This window comes from Schistocerca nitens, chromosome 3 (genome assembly GCF_023898315.1).
Source record: "Schistocerca nitens isolate TAMUIC-IGC-003100 chromosome 3, iqSchNite1.1, whole genome shotgun sequence".
Classification (NCBI taxonomy): domain Eukaryota; kingdom Metazoa; phylum Arthropoda; class Insecta; order Orthoptera; family Acrididae; genus Schistocerca; species Schistocerca nitens.
The window spans coordinates 360,229,748-360,244,811 of record NC_064616.1 but is presented as its reverse complement, the minus strand read 5'-3'; positions in this window follow the sequence as shown (position 1 = coordinate 360,244,811).

Genomic DNA, 15,064 nt, shown 5'->3' with positions numbered 1-15,064 from the left:
CACTTTGGTTCCTTAGGAATTCACACACATTTTATTGAACATTTTGACGCACGGTCTTAGGGGCCTTGCCACGGTTCACGGTTGGCGCAGCGCCTCCCCCCCCCCCCCCCCCCCCCGCCCTCGCGCCCCCTCATTTCGGAGGTTTGAGTCCTCCCTCGGGCATGGCCGTGTGCGTCCTTAGCATAAGTTAGTTTAAGTTAGATTAAGTAGTGTGTAAGCGAGGGACCGATGACCCTAGCAGTTTGGTCTCATAGGAGCTTACCATAAAATTTCAAATTTTGCTCATTTTAACGATTTTTCACGAAGGAGCATGTAAATACAGGGTTACATATATCACTACTTTACATTTTGTGGTAATTTTGTCGATTTTGTTTCAAGAAGACAGACTTAAATACTTTACTGTGAACGTTTAAAAAATTTCCGCAACATACCGTCTGTGAGCACACCACTGCTGTGTACGGTTTTGGTGCTATTGTATCAGTATTCCAGTGTATAGCCACATTTTAAGGAGACACACGTTGAGGTATGGGTTATACAACCATCACAATGCAATGATTTAACAAATTAAACAATTGTTCCGTGTTAAACAATTCCCACAGTTGGGTATTTTACAACAGATTTGCACCAAGCCTACATCTCACTTAAAGAAGCTTATGCTCTGCAATATTAGTGCGTTAAAAATGACGTCGCTATCAGGTCCCCTCAGAGTATAAGATTACAATGAACTTGTAAAAAAAATATAACCAAGGGAATGTTTCTGCAGAGAAGGATAATGTACTTCACTAATACGCCAAACACTTGTGCCGCTACCACCGGGGTAAGGGAAATTTTCCGATGACTCAAATTCTACTAAGACATCAAATGGATCATTCTTAATGAGCCTATTCTGCCTTTGGGTGGCCATAACGATGATAGGTGGTAATTCTCTACATGTCTGTGGGATCAGTATGCATCCACATCCATCGTCCACCTCGTAGTAGGAGGGCCGAAACTTCGAATACATGTCGTAGGACAGGCATTGCACTGTATTACTCCACTTCATCTGTAACTTTTCGTATTGGTACAATTCAACATTTAAAAAACCCTTAGTATTTGTTAGTTTACAATTGTCTAATACACTCGAACCTTTCTTTATTTCCTCTTTGCATGCAGCGCCTGTATAATAAATCGATGTGTTTCTACTTGAACAACTGTTTTCATCGACCAAGACTGTGATGAAGCGGTTGGAAGGGCTGGATGTTCATACAGTTCCAATGAATGGAAAGATAATGGCAGCAGAGAAGTGGAATTCACTAAGTTCAGGAATCATAGGCAGTCTTCGTCTAATACTGGATCGTGCTGCATCTGCCAGGCAACCTTCTCCAGTACCATTTTATTCTCTCCAGGATTACGTTCTACCAGAAAGTAAGAGTTATTATATACATCAGTTCTCACCAAAATCAGTTCTTGTTTCGAGTTCATAATGACTCATTGTATATCTTCAAAGAATCACAGAAGCATCTTAAGATGGCGAGTGGTAAGCATACACTAAAGTAGTTGTATTCAGTTATCAATGTATCTATGAACCATACTCCATTCTGAACGCAGTTCATGACAGAAGTGGATGTAGAAACATATTTTTTGATGGTCGATGTGATTCCCACATTGCAAGTGCAGTAGATTTAGATGCTGGTTAGGTCATATCCTATTTCTTGAAGCAGAAGGGCGAACGCGTTATTCGTGAAGCACGAACTCAATTTAGGGACTCCATCTCTCTTTATAAATGCTCTTCTAAGTAAAGGAAACCATTGCTTGGAATTGTCAACGCATCGTGGCGCTGAATCAGAATTAGTTTCTCGTCGTTATTATTAAACGTCGTCGAAGCAAAATATTTGTGGGAAATATATTCCTGGCAGACGATTAGTTCTTCATATTCAACTGGAGCTGTCACATCAAGCGACGTAATTGCGTGGTTTGATGCCTATTGCTTTGATAAATTTGTAGTTCTCTGAAGTTATGGCACTGTCCTCCTGTTGAAAAGTACTGTATAGACGACTGTGTGAGTCAAATTTATGCTTCTCACCCATATAGCTTCAGACGGAGACGTATAACTATCCCCTCGGCACTAAAATCATCTAAATTGCTGTTCTGTTCCAGATTACTAACTCGAGTTGGTTATTATCTGCACAGCACTGGAAGATATCTCGAATCGGATCATGTTCACCGCTCATATGTCCACAAGTTCTGCCGACTTGCAAAATTTACCAGGTTTCTTCTCTAAGACTTGACCACTGAGAAACCAAGCACTGGTCCTTTTGAACCTTTACGGGTAAAGGCTGTTGTCTGTTTCATCATTTTTTATCTCTGTTTTAAACGTGGTAACATTTGCGCGTTACTCAAACAATTTTACAGATCGTTTTGTTTACGCATTTAGATTTTCAATATCGTATGAGCCGGGGGTATTTTGAAATCTTTACCACTTCCGATATGTAGCTTATTGTTCACCTCGCTAAGATTGAGAATGCTGTTGTACATGTCAAGACCGATCAACGCAGTACCATAGCGTAGATAAATTGATGAGAAGTGATTTGCATTTAACACCAAGGATTATTGGTCAAAGTTGAAATGTACTACATTACTACTATAGCTTATGGTGAAAGAACCAGTTGCAATCGATGCAAAAAGTTTCCCCTTATAACTAACAAATAAATTCACATATGTGGCAAGACATAATTTATTCAATACGACAATAAGCGAAACTGATGATTCGGAAGTGAAACATATGGATTAATACAATAATACAGGGTCGTCACCAGAAGAAGTCTCTGGACAATTAATATCCAAATGTCAGTCGCTAAAGAAATGGCACTACATTAAAGTTTATAATTTTACAGCTCAGTACAAAAAAGAAAACAGACGACGAAACCCACAATTGGAATGTTATGGAAAAGAAGGACACCTACGTTTAGCAGCAATAACGTCGCGGTTATTTCCACCATTAATAGATAAAATGAATAATTCTTCGACCCTTTACCCTTACAAGAAGAAAAATAGAATAAGAATGCTCGTGCTGCACCTCTGAACACGCACACTGCATAGACACTAACAAAAGAGCCCTCTCGAAACTATTTCATGCTTCTGCGCCAATCTCTCGAATCGCAACGCCGTCTTACCACCGTAGAATTGCGTGCGTGTTGGCCGACACTGCGGCCTTGATCTCCGCCAGGATTTAGCATTAGGCGTGAGCGGGAATGGGTGTACAGCAGCGGTGTTCGCAGAATTTGCGCTCCATCGTAGCAGATGCCGTTCCGAAAGAAAATCTTCAAGACTCAAAACATGAAAGGACAACTCACTTGCCATCCCGGAATAAGCCTGCCAGTCCTCGCCTCCAGTTCCCACAGTGGCCCGCTCGTAAGATTTCCGAAAGCAGGAGCGAAAAATTTTATGGGTCTATGTTCCCACAGAAGATTCTGAGCTTGTATTCCTCGAAGTTTTCTCGAGATGATATTGTTTTGACTAGCGAGTATTGTCCCGATGCCTTCCAGCAGAGTGTTTGCTCTTCGGGATTGCAGTCACCCACTCCACTTGCGCCCTAGCTAATAGGGATGTGTGCCTACGGCCTTGCCGCAATGGTAACACCGGTTCCCGTCAGATCTCCGAAGTTAAGCGCTGTCGGGCTGGGCTAGCACTTGGATGCCGAGCGCTGTTGGCAAACTGAGGAGCTACTTGATTCAGAAGTAGCGGCCCCCGGTCTCGGCCGGGAGAGCGGTGTGCTGACAACATGCCTCTCCATATCCTCATACAGTGACGCCTGTGGTTTGAGGATGACACGGCGGCCGGTCGGTACCATTGGGCCTTCATGGTCTGTTCGGGAGGAGTTTTTTTTTTTTTTGTTTTAAATTGGTATGTGTGGTATCCAACACTATTAAATCTCCGCACCGAGCAGCGGCGCGCTCCATTACGCACGGCCGAGATAATGCATCGTTGGCCGCACTTCCCTGTGCCAGTTCTCATTGCGCTGCGTTTCTTCTCCACTACTCGGAAGTACTACGTTGCGGTGCACCTGTTGTTCGATGTTGATTCGGCTGCGCTCTGAACTTATAATCCGAATGCTGTACTGGAAATTGGACTTCAAGGTTTATTAGACTTAGTATGCCAACGGACTTGTGATTGCCGCCGGAATTTTGCATTTCACTTGCACTTCCTGGACATTGGTATAACCACCATCAGTTTATATAATTTTCCATAAAGTTTTCATCTACAACTTGGCACTTGGTAACAGAATTATTTATATCAGTGTTGTGTCAATAAACAGTAGAACGGTGATATATTTTACTGTCTTATTCCTAGTTATAACAGGATGGCTTGCCTCGCCCTGCCCTCGTTCACAGGTACACTATTGTGCGGACCGCTTTTGTCAAAACTAGTACCATAGGTCCACTTTCGTTTTCGCTAGACTCTTCGTATTTCGTCCGGTGATCGGCTACTAAAAGGATATTCTGAAGGTCCGCCTGTTTCAGACCCGTGAGAAACCCGAGGTCAGAGGCCACCACGCGCAGCTCCTGAATCCGCTTCCACAAGCAGAAAAAAACTTATACTGAAACAGGTTAAAGAACGTTGTAATCAGGATAAAACTAACTATAGAACCCATCGAATGTCATAAACACTTATGTATCATGTTATCATTAAAGATGGAATGCAGCTTGAGCGATTTACACATGATGCTATTCTATTTTGATTAAAAAATATGAGGGAAAGGCCAAGATGAGGCAGATGCCTCACATCACCTCCCACTCAGAAACAGTTTTGATGCCAGGAGAGGCTACACCGAGAAACGGGGTGAGACCTTTCCCAGTCAATTTGCGCAAATTCACTGAGCAACTTAAAACAAAAGAAAAAAATCGGAAAATGAATGTGGAACATGGTGTACTCTCTGTAAGTCCATCTTTGTACAGACGGTTGCGAGACCTTGGCTATTCAATATGAAATTTCGAATGAAAACTTCTTCAGCCATTGACTGGGGATTCTTCCCAAGCGTCGGTCAGGGGGCCTGAAAATAGCGTAATGTAGCGCTGAAACTGGTTGTTCAGATTAAATAACTGGAAATTTAGACGGCTGAAGGTGTTTTGATTCGGCATTCTGCGTCACTCTTCCAACATTCACAAACTATAACCATCTTTCCTTTCATTCACTGCGCTGAAGCTCCAGTAACTTATTTACATAGGATTTAATTTGTACGTACTTCAGCTATTGCCAAACTTACACTTAAACCTTTTAGAGAAGACTTACTATGCTGTTCTTAACGCTTTTCATTTCCACAGTGCTTAAACCTCTTGGGCTGTCGCTACGTTCACTCATTCCCTCACTATGATGACTCCATTTAACCACAACTGCACAATCATTGGCAGATATCTACTAGAACAGTCTCGCAAACAATTATCCTCATAGCACCAGTCATACGCATAAATCATTTATCACAACTTCATCAGTACAAGTCATAAAAACAAAAATATATATACTACCGAAATTATAATGTGAAGTATAAAAAAGTATCGTATTTGTAGCTATAAAATGAGTTAACTCTGTGTATGAATCAACCCTGTTTACAAGACAATAACATTATGAAATTAATTTCAGATATATGTCCTCTGCCAATAGATGTGCACTGTCTTAATATATGCAATTTAATTGAGCTCACTGATAGATCGACTCAATCAAAATTCACACGAATGAACCCCCCCTCCCATAAAATGACTCAGTAATTTTGAATATTTGTATCGAATTTGATTACAAGGTAGCATTTATACACAGACAAATAGCAAAATTCATGGTAAACGTACTCCTAAAAGAAGTTTCTTATGCTAAAGTTTGTATCTTAGTGGCTTAGAAATGTACATACAAATATGGAGTGAAACATTAAAATTCGTGAAATAATATAGATGATAAAGTTCGCTGAAAAAATAAAACAAAATATGTCACTCTCATTTCGTCACAGTGAGGTCCTTGTACAAAGAACAAATTACCTAAACTCACTCATCTAGTCTGCGGAACACTTTTTTATTCACTGTATCTACACTGCACACGAGACTCGAGATTTGGAAGCTTTCAATTTCGAAGTGAGCGGTGTCGCGAGCACCATTGTTCGTTCGTGCGGGTGTTTTGCGATGGCGTCTCGACCAACTAATCTGCTCTTCTTGGTCGACTTGCATTGGCATGGCAACAAGGGCATGGGTTTAGCTTATGATGATAGTACTCTTGTTATGTAGTGTCAGAGACAGGTCTTTGACAAAGGTTAACATCACGGTACATCATGGGTATTATTGTACGTCACAACACATGGCACTGAATATTGATCTCACCAGGAGACAACAGCTATGTTATCCATCGAGCAGTTTCAAAACAAATTCGCGAAAAAAGAAGTTCCTCTTACGAGAAAACGGATTTAGTGGACCGTGGATTGCCGTTATGTATGACAAGTGGAACGTATCTGTGGTTCTCATAAGGAGCCCTGCATGGTGTCCAACTCAACGGTTGACACACTGGCTGTGTCTTTACAAATGCGAGGACATCGTTGTTGCGTTGAAATTTTTCGTTATTTTTTGTCGAATTATCATAAACTTGATTTTAAACACTTATCTTTTCTTTTATCTCAGCTATATTTCCTACTATTAAGTCCACACTCTTCCGTCCATACCTTCGTAGAATTATTGTTTACTGGTTATTCTTTATTAGCACTGTTGACCATGCTAACGCAGATTATTTCGTTCGTCATGCAATTTACACTGTGTTATAGAACATGCATGCACGTATTTTTAGCTTCTGTATTTTAATCTACTGTAACATGCAATACCCCTTTGCTACGCGCTTGTGTTAGCTCTGACTTGCGGTATTGCAGTTTCTGATATGGTCATACTCTCTGCTCTCCTTTCATACGTCTGCCTCTCTTTCTGTTGCATTTACATATTAACGTCCACTTCAGTGATCCTCAGAGTTTTCCTTCCTTCCTTTACCGCATTCACCTAAACGTTCTTTTCTTCTGCAGCTTTCTTTGTCTTTGCGTCGCCCATCGTCTCTCCAGCCCTGAAACATATAACGATTTTCCGCGCACCGCACGCCTAGCACTACTTCACTCGCGATGTTCGGTCGGCACCACCACTGACATCTCATGTATAAAAAGTCACACCTTACACCACGTACACACTCAATTTACCGAGAATTTTACCTAAAAGCATTATTCATTAGCCTTTCTCCAGATTACCTTGAATATCCCTGCAATCCTTGGATAGATGCTAGGCGTTTAACTGACATTAGCTTTAAGTTGTCTTTTTGTTGTAATATTTGCTTATTCCTTAGATTTGCTTATGTTCATTATATGTTTGCCGTGACTTACTGCTTGGACTGAATTCCACTTTCTCCTGTCTATGATGTCTCTGAAGCATTCTTAATTTGCACCACACAAAAATTTTATCTTGAGATGCTATCAGTACACAGGAGTGTATATCGCCTGTTTCAATTCCCTCGGCTTGATCTCTGCCTAGTGTCCCACCTCGTTTTTAAGTACGAAGCCTTCGTTTCCTCTAGTTACTCTGCAGGATTAAAAGGCGCTTAAAAACACTGTATTCCCGTTATCAGTTCCTGGACTTCTCCTAACTGGGCTTGAGTGGTCACGTCTCTCACTGGCGTGGACGGCATAAACATAAATAAGGTCATCATACCCACAGGTAGATCTAGCTCCACATTCACCCGGTTCAACTGGTTTTTCCAGTACGCTAGACGCACCTCGCGACGGTTCTACAGTGACAATAGCTTCCCCTAGCTAGAATGACATTCCACTAAGTTCTATTGTACGTTGCTGAAGGTCAATTTTATCACAGTGTTGATACAAAAGTCTAACACCAGGATCATGCAGTACCCCTCGCTTACACGTAGTACCACCTCTACATGTTGCTTAAATTGAACAGCCCCTATACGAAAATCTATGTCTGGCAATCCCAACCGTCTCACATCATTATTCCTGACCCAAAGTAGTCTGTAACGTGGCACTCTCCATTCCTTTCGACCCACTAATTCTCTGCTGGCAACCGACACTTGTGCGCCTATGTCCAACAAAACTTGTACTCTTTGTCATTTAGATCACCCATTATTGCATATTCCACCTCTGTGTAACAGTTGTTACTGCACACTCCACCTCTGTATAACACCCATAATTGCGCATTAAACCTCTGTATATGTATTCGTTGAGGGCTGAGGGATTTCCCAGAAGGGGAGGAGGAGAAAGATGGGGAGGGGGAGGTTAGGGGTGTTTCTCAGAAGGACAGCTTATACCAAGTGGTCACAAATCAATTAATTGAACAAAAGGGGATGGGGCCATAGACCAATCAAGTTTGCCCCTGAATGTAGGCTTGCCCCTAAATGTACGCATCCTGCACTAACAAAATGCACCAGAATGAAGGTTGCCCTTCTACTACCAGGTGCCTCCTGTGTAGAAGTCAACCATGCTCCTGGAGTTCATCTGGGATGGTCAGCTGCACCATGACACTAATTCTGGGGGGAGGGGGGGGAATATGTAGAGCATAGAGATGTTGGTCTGCTATTGCCTCGAACCAGTGGCTTCTATTGGCAGGTCCATGTGGCGACCTTGTCTGGCACAGTACCTTTGCCCTGGAAGGGCTGCGAGACTGAGAACTGTTTCGTTCCAAACTGTCCGGTACTGATAGTTGGTAGCTGCACACTTGTGTATATGCACCACTACCAGTCATGTTTACTAGAACACCCATGCTACCATGCTACAGTTGGTGTGGAAATCTGCCTTGCCCTTGCTGCATGAGTCGTGCAGTACCACTGATTCCACTGTTACAGGATGCTAACCTGCCTCGCAACATTGCTTCGGCCTTGAATTATTACAGTGACAACATCCAGCCCACGTCTGCTGAAATATATCGCTAAGGTTCATACTAATGTGCCCATATGAGATCAATACACTGCAATAACCTACACTGTTTCAAATGACATAGAATAATGAGGCCACAGCTCATTGTAATCATTATGGAACGTATGGAATGTGGAGTCTTGTTATTCATATTGGGTCTTCTTTGAGTTTTGGTTTCTTAACTGTGAACTGATTTTAATACAATGAGCTAATAGCGATATGAACAAATACAGATGGCGGTAGTATAGCGTATACAAGGTATAAAATGGCAGTGCATTGACGGAACCGACATGTATACTCTGACGATACGTGTGAAAAGGTTTCTGATGTGATATTGCATGCATTACGGAAATTAACATACTTTGAACGCGGAATGGAAGTTGGAGCTAGACGCATGGGACATTCCGTTTCGGAAAGCTTTAGGCAATTCAATATTCCGAGATTCACAGTGTCAAGAGTGTGGCGAGAATAACAAATTTCAGGCATTATCTGTCACCATGGACAACTAGCAGCCGACATCCTTCACTTAAAGAACAAGAACAGCTGTGTTTGCGTAGGGTTGTGAGTGCTAGCACACAAGCAACACTACGCGAAATAACCGCAGAAATCAATGTGGGACGCACGGAGAACGTATTCCCTGGGTCAGTGCGACTAAATTTGGCTTTTATGGGCTACGACCGAATGCATGCAGGCAGACGACCGACGGGAGTGCCTTTAGTAACAACACGACATTGCCTGCACCGCCTCTCCTGGGCGCGTTACCATATCGATTGGACCGTAGACGACTGGAAAACCGTGGCCTTGTCAGATGAGTCAGATCTCAGTATTAAGAATTGATGATACGTTTCAAGTGTGGCGCAGACCCGACTAATTCATGGAGCAAAATTGTCAACAAGGTATTGTGGAAATTGGTGGTGGCTGTGTTTACGTGGAATGGTCTCGATCCTGTGGTCGAACTGAATCGATCATTGTCCGGGAATGGTTATGTTCGACTACTTGGAGACCATTTTCAGCCATTCATGGATTTCATGTTCCAAAACAACAATGGAATTTTTATGGATGACTGTGCACCATGTCACAGGGCGATAACTGTTCTCGACTGGTTTGAAGAACGTTCTAGACAATTCGAGCGAATATTTTGGCCACCCAGATCGCCCGGCGTAAATCCCATCTAACATTTATAGGACATAACCGAGAGGTCAGTTCGTGTAGAAAATCCTGCACTGACAACACTTTCGCAATTATTGGTGGCGATATATAGGCAGCATGGCTCAATATGTCTGCAGGGGAATTCCGACGACTTGTTGGGTCCATACCACGTCGAGTTGCTGCACCACACCGGGCGAAAGAAAATCCGACACGATATTAGCATGCATTCCATGACTTTATTCACCTCTGTGTATAATAGTATTCACATAGTTGTCTGTTTGGAGGCTGCTGCAACTGCTTTATTGTGACCAGCATGAACTTCTCTTAACTTAATGTCACTTGATGGTCACCTTCAATATAGCAGCTCTGCCTCGTAAGACAGTGGTATCGGCATCACATACTATATATCTTATAGACGGTGGGCAAAAAAAAGAAGTATCCCATTAAGTATTTCTTCCATCTTGAGACAGGCAACCCTGCTTAAACCATCCTTACCTAGGGCATATGCTTGATGTTGAATTGAATATCTGAAGATCCATGAAATATTTCCTGGGTCTGTTTTATTTTGTCCACCCTGTACATGACTCGATTGGTTGCACTGAAGGCGACTTGACCCATTGCAGACGCTTTTAATAGAAATGATAGGCCAGAAAAGTGTTGTTCCTGATGGAGTCGTCACAGTGTCCTTCACATTTGACAGTAACGGGCACTTATTTTATATCTATGGTAACATATCTTAGGGAAGTTTCGTATTTGCTAATATATTAAATTACTAAGTCTTGATGGATGTCTGCACAAGCCGCTTTCGGGAACATCTAAAGCATAGTTTGAGAAAGGCAAAACTGGCATGGAAACTTTGTTCACTGTTGTCGGTGATAGCAGAGATATTATTTTGCGGCCTGTCTGACCACACAGAAGATAACTGTTTTCAGATCAAGTTCTATGTTGAAAAACATAGATCATTACCTACTACTAATTTATCTCCAACAAATTAGCTTATAGGCACGAGGTGAGCTTTACCCAGACTGTATTAACCACAGTTGGTCTGATACAGCGCCAGACCAGCTGTTGCTTTTATGTGATGTTCCACGCCTTTTACTCATATGCCGAGATGGGTCTAAAGTTCCACCACGGAATAAAACTACAAACAAACAGTTAAACTATTATAACACACAAAATTATGTCGTTCACAGGCGCATGACATAAATAGCTTTCTTATTTTTGGTTAGTTAACTACTGTAATCATAAGAAAGTCATCAGGCAACAAATTTAAAACAAGTAATTCCCAAGTCACGAAATTGCGTACACTACGACAGCAGGATAATGGTAAGAAAAAACACGAGAATTACATGTAGGTATATTGCAATGCATCTGTAACTGCATATCGCACTATTGACTCTTGTTTCTTATCACTTGTTGAATGATGTGTGCACCTGATTATTTTATTATTAGTTTTAACTCCGTTTCCCAGTTCAGCAGAAAACTTTCTGGATGTTACAGGCTTTGAATGGATGACTCAAGTCACTATACCTATAATACTAAGGTACAACAAGGTAGTCTTTAATATTCGTTATTTGAAATACCAGTTGTAATTCTCCCTTTTTTCAAGTCAAAGATCCTAGCGTATAGGAAAACATTAATTATTTGTTAATAAATGCAGCTTTCATCTCTGTTACAGCCGCTATTTTTCACGAGTTCAATGAGCTTTACTTCATATATTCCATCAAAGTAGACACTGTCTGGCATCTGATAGAAAATAGCTGGTAAATGCATCTGTTTCTTCGGAAGTTCATATCACATTTTCTGTATTTTGTTGGTAGATGGCACTAATTTGTGGGTGTGATCCTGTATTTAAAGCTCCGTACTCAGTATATTGCAGTTTTTCATAGTGACGCTATAGCGAGACATTCCTTGATTTATTTAGTTCGTGAGCCTGTCCAGCCCCCGATAGTCAACCTGTTTCGTCAGTGTGTTTGATGAACAGAGTGTTATACCTCTGCGTATTGGATTGTATTTTGGCGGTGGTTGGATTTTCAATGGCGTTTTGTGACAGACTGTTTTCCAATATTGTTTTGAGGTTTTGGATTATAGTTTCTCAAACAGAAATGCTGCCACACAGTATAGAATACTTGTTGTACAGTGCTTGTATTTGACACTGGTCTTTTCCCTAGTGTGTTCTTGGGCTTGATAGTAGTGTAGAGTTAACCCTGCTTAGAACATCTCTGAGATTCTTATATCGAAGTATAGCTGGAATGGTCTACATTCTACACAAATGCAATATGCCACCCTCTTAATATTTTGTCATAATGGCATCAGTTACTTGCACGCGGTTCAGATAATGTTAACCTTACTGTCTCAGCTGCGTTGTTTCGACGCAAGACTGCTGGCTGCGCAGTAAGCTTCTAGAGAACTATGATTCCACACTGCCGTATAATTAACTACAATCTTTTCACCGAATACACCCCATTATGCGTTATCGTGGCCCTCCCCAAGAGCGCACTGGCTGTTGATGTGGACGCCCCTGTCCAACGATGCACAGCTCTACAGTAACAGGCTGACTGCGCATCCAAGTCACCTTCCAGACCTTTTGACATCCTGGTGTTCCTCCTCAGCACTCGCCACGTGAAGGGGTACGTTTTACGCTGCTGACATCATTTAGCACGCTGATGTTGTTTCTTGTATCGTTATCAATCAATCAATCAATACCTTCACTGCGCGAAAACAACGGTGAAGTCACCGATGACAGTGCCACTAAAGCAGAGTTATTAAACACGGTTTTCCGAAACTCCTTCACCAAAGAAGACGAAGTAAATATTCCAGAATTCCAATCAAGAACAACTACCAAGGTGATAAACATAGAAGTAGATATCCTCGGTGTAACAAAGCAGCTTCAATCACTTAATAAAGGCAAGGCCTCCGGTCCAGATTGTATACCAGTCAGGTTCCTCTCAGACTATGCTGATAAAATAGCTCCATATTTAGCAATTATATACTACCACTCGTTCACAGAAAGATACGTAGCTAAAGACTGGAAAATTGCTCAAGTCACATCAATACCCAAAAAGGAAAGTAGGAGTAATCCGCTGAATTATAGGCCTATATCACTAACGTCGATTTGCAGTAGGGTCTTAGAACATATACTGTATTCGAACATTATGAAGCACCTCTAAGAAAACGATTTATTGACATATAGTCAGCACGGATTCAGAAAATATCGTTCTTGTGAAAAACAACTAGCTCTTTATACTCATGAAGTAATAAGTGCTATCGACAGGGGATGTCAAATTGATTCCATATTTTTAGATTTCCAGAAGGCTTTCGACACCGTTCCTCACAAGCGTCTTCTAATCAAACTGTGTGCCTACGGAGTATCGCCTCAGTTGTGCGACTGGATTCGTGATTTCCTGTCAGAAAGGTCACAGTTCGTAGTAATAGACGAAAAGTCATCGAGTAAAACAGAAGTAATATCCGGCCTCCCCCAAGGAAGTGTTATAGGCCCTCTATTGTTCCTGATCTGTATTAACGACATAGGAGAAAATCTGAGTAGCCGTCTTAGATTGTTTGCAGATGATGCTGTCATTTACCGTCTTGTAAAGTCATCAGATGATCAAAACGACTTGCAAACTGATTTAGATAAGATATCTGTATGGTACGAAAAGTGACAATTGACCCTGAATAAAGAAAAGTGCGAAGTTATTCACATGAGTACTAAAAGAAATCAGCTACATTTCAATTACGCGATAAATCACACAAATCTGAGGGCTGTAAATTCAACTAAATACTTAGGGATTACAATTACAAATAACCTAAATTGGAACGATCACATAGATAATATTGTGGGTAGAGCAAACTAAAGACTGCGATTCATTGGCAGAACACTTAGAAGGTGCAACAGATCTACCAAAGAGATTGCTTACACTACGCTTGTCCGCCCTATTCTGGAACACTGCCGTGAGGTGTGGGATCCGCATCAGGTGGGACTGACGGATGACATCGAAAAAGTACAAAGAAGGGCAGTTCGTTCTGTATTATCGCGAAATAGGGGAGATAGTGACACAGACATGATACGTGAATTTGAGTGGCAATCATTAAAACAAAGGCGTTTTTCGTTGCGACGGGATCTTCTCATGAAATTTCAATCACCAGTTTTCTTCTCCGATTGCGAAAACATTCAGGCCCTTTATTGTGAATAGCAGAGTAATCACGTAGATGTAGATTATTAATTTTCAGCGATGCACAATGCTGTACATACAGATGGTCTTCATACTGTTCTTCATATTTAATAAAACGCATCTAAAGATCCCGAAGAAAAATAATATGCAGCAAATCAGCTTTAAGTAATATATTTATATCGTCTCCCATGTGTTTAGCTGACTGATGTTTATTTGAAAGCAGGCTACTTTACGGAACTGTGAAACAGAGGCTAAAGACAGGGAAGTCACCAAACAAGAGTTGACAATGGATTCTGTATAAGTAGGACGGCTCAGTCTGAACGGTGACGGCGACGAAAAAATAATGAGACATACTATCTATAAACTGCGTAACGAAAACAAAATTTCTAGGAATGAATATTGATTTTCTGTTAAAGTGATGGTTCAAATGGCTCTGAGCACTATGGGACTTGACATCTGAGGTCATCAGTCCCCTAGAACTTAGAACTACTTAAACCTAACTAACCTAAGGACATCACACACATCCATGCCCAAGGCAGGATTCGAACCTGCGATCGTAGCAGTCGCGCGGTTCTGGACTGAAGTTCCTAGAACCGCTCGGCCACGCCGGCCGGCGTTAAAGTGATATGAACACATAAAGGGACTTACAAACTGTACGCCATCAGCATGTTATGCCCTTAGAGTCCCCCATCAGTGCGTGTAACAACCAGTGTCTGTTAGTCAGATAGTAGTGCTATGGCACAGAATAGCAAAGGGATAGAAATCAGAATTTTATCAAAACTCATTCACATTGCCACAGGAAAAAGTAGGAAGCGAGCCAGTAAGCTACTAGTGG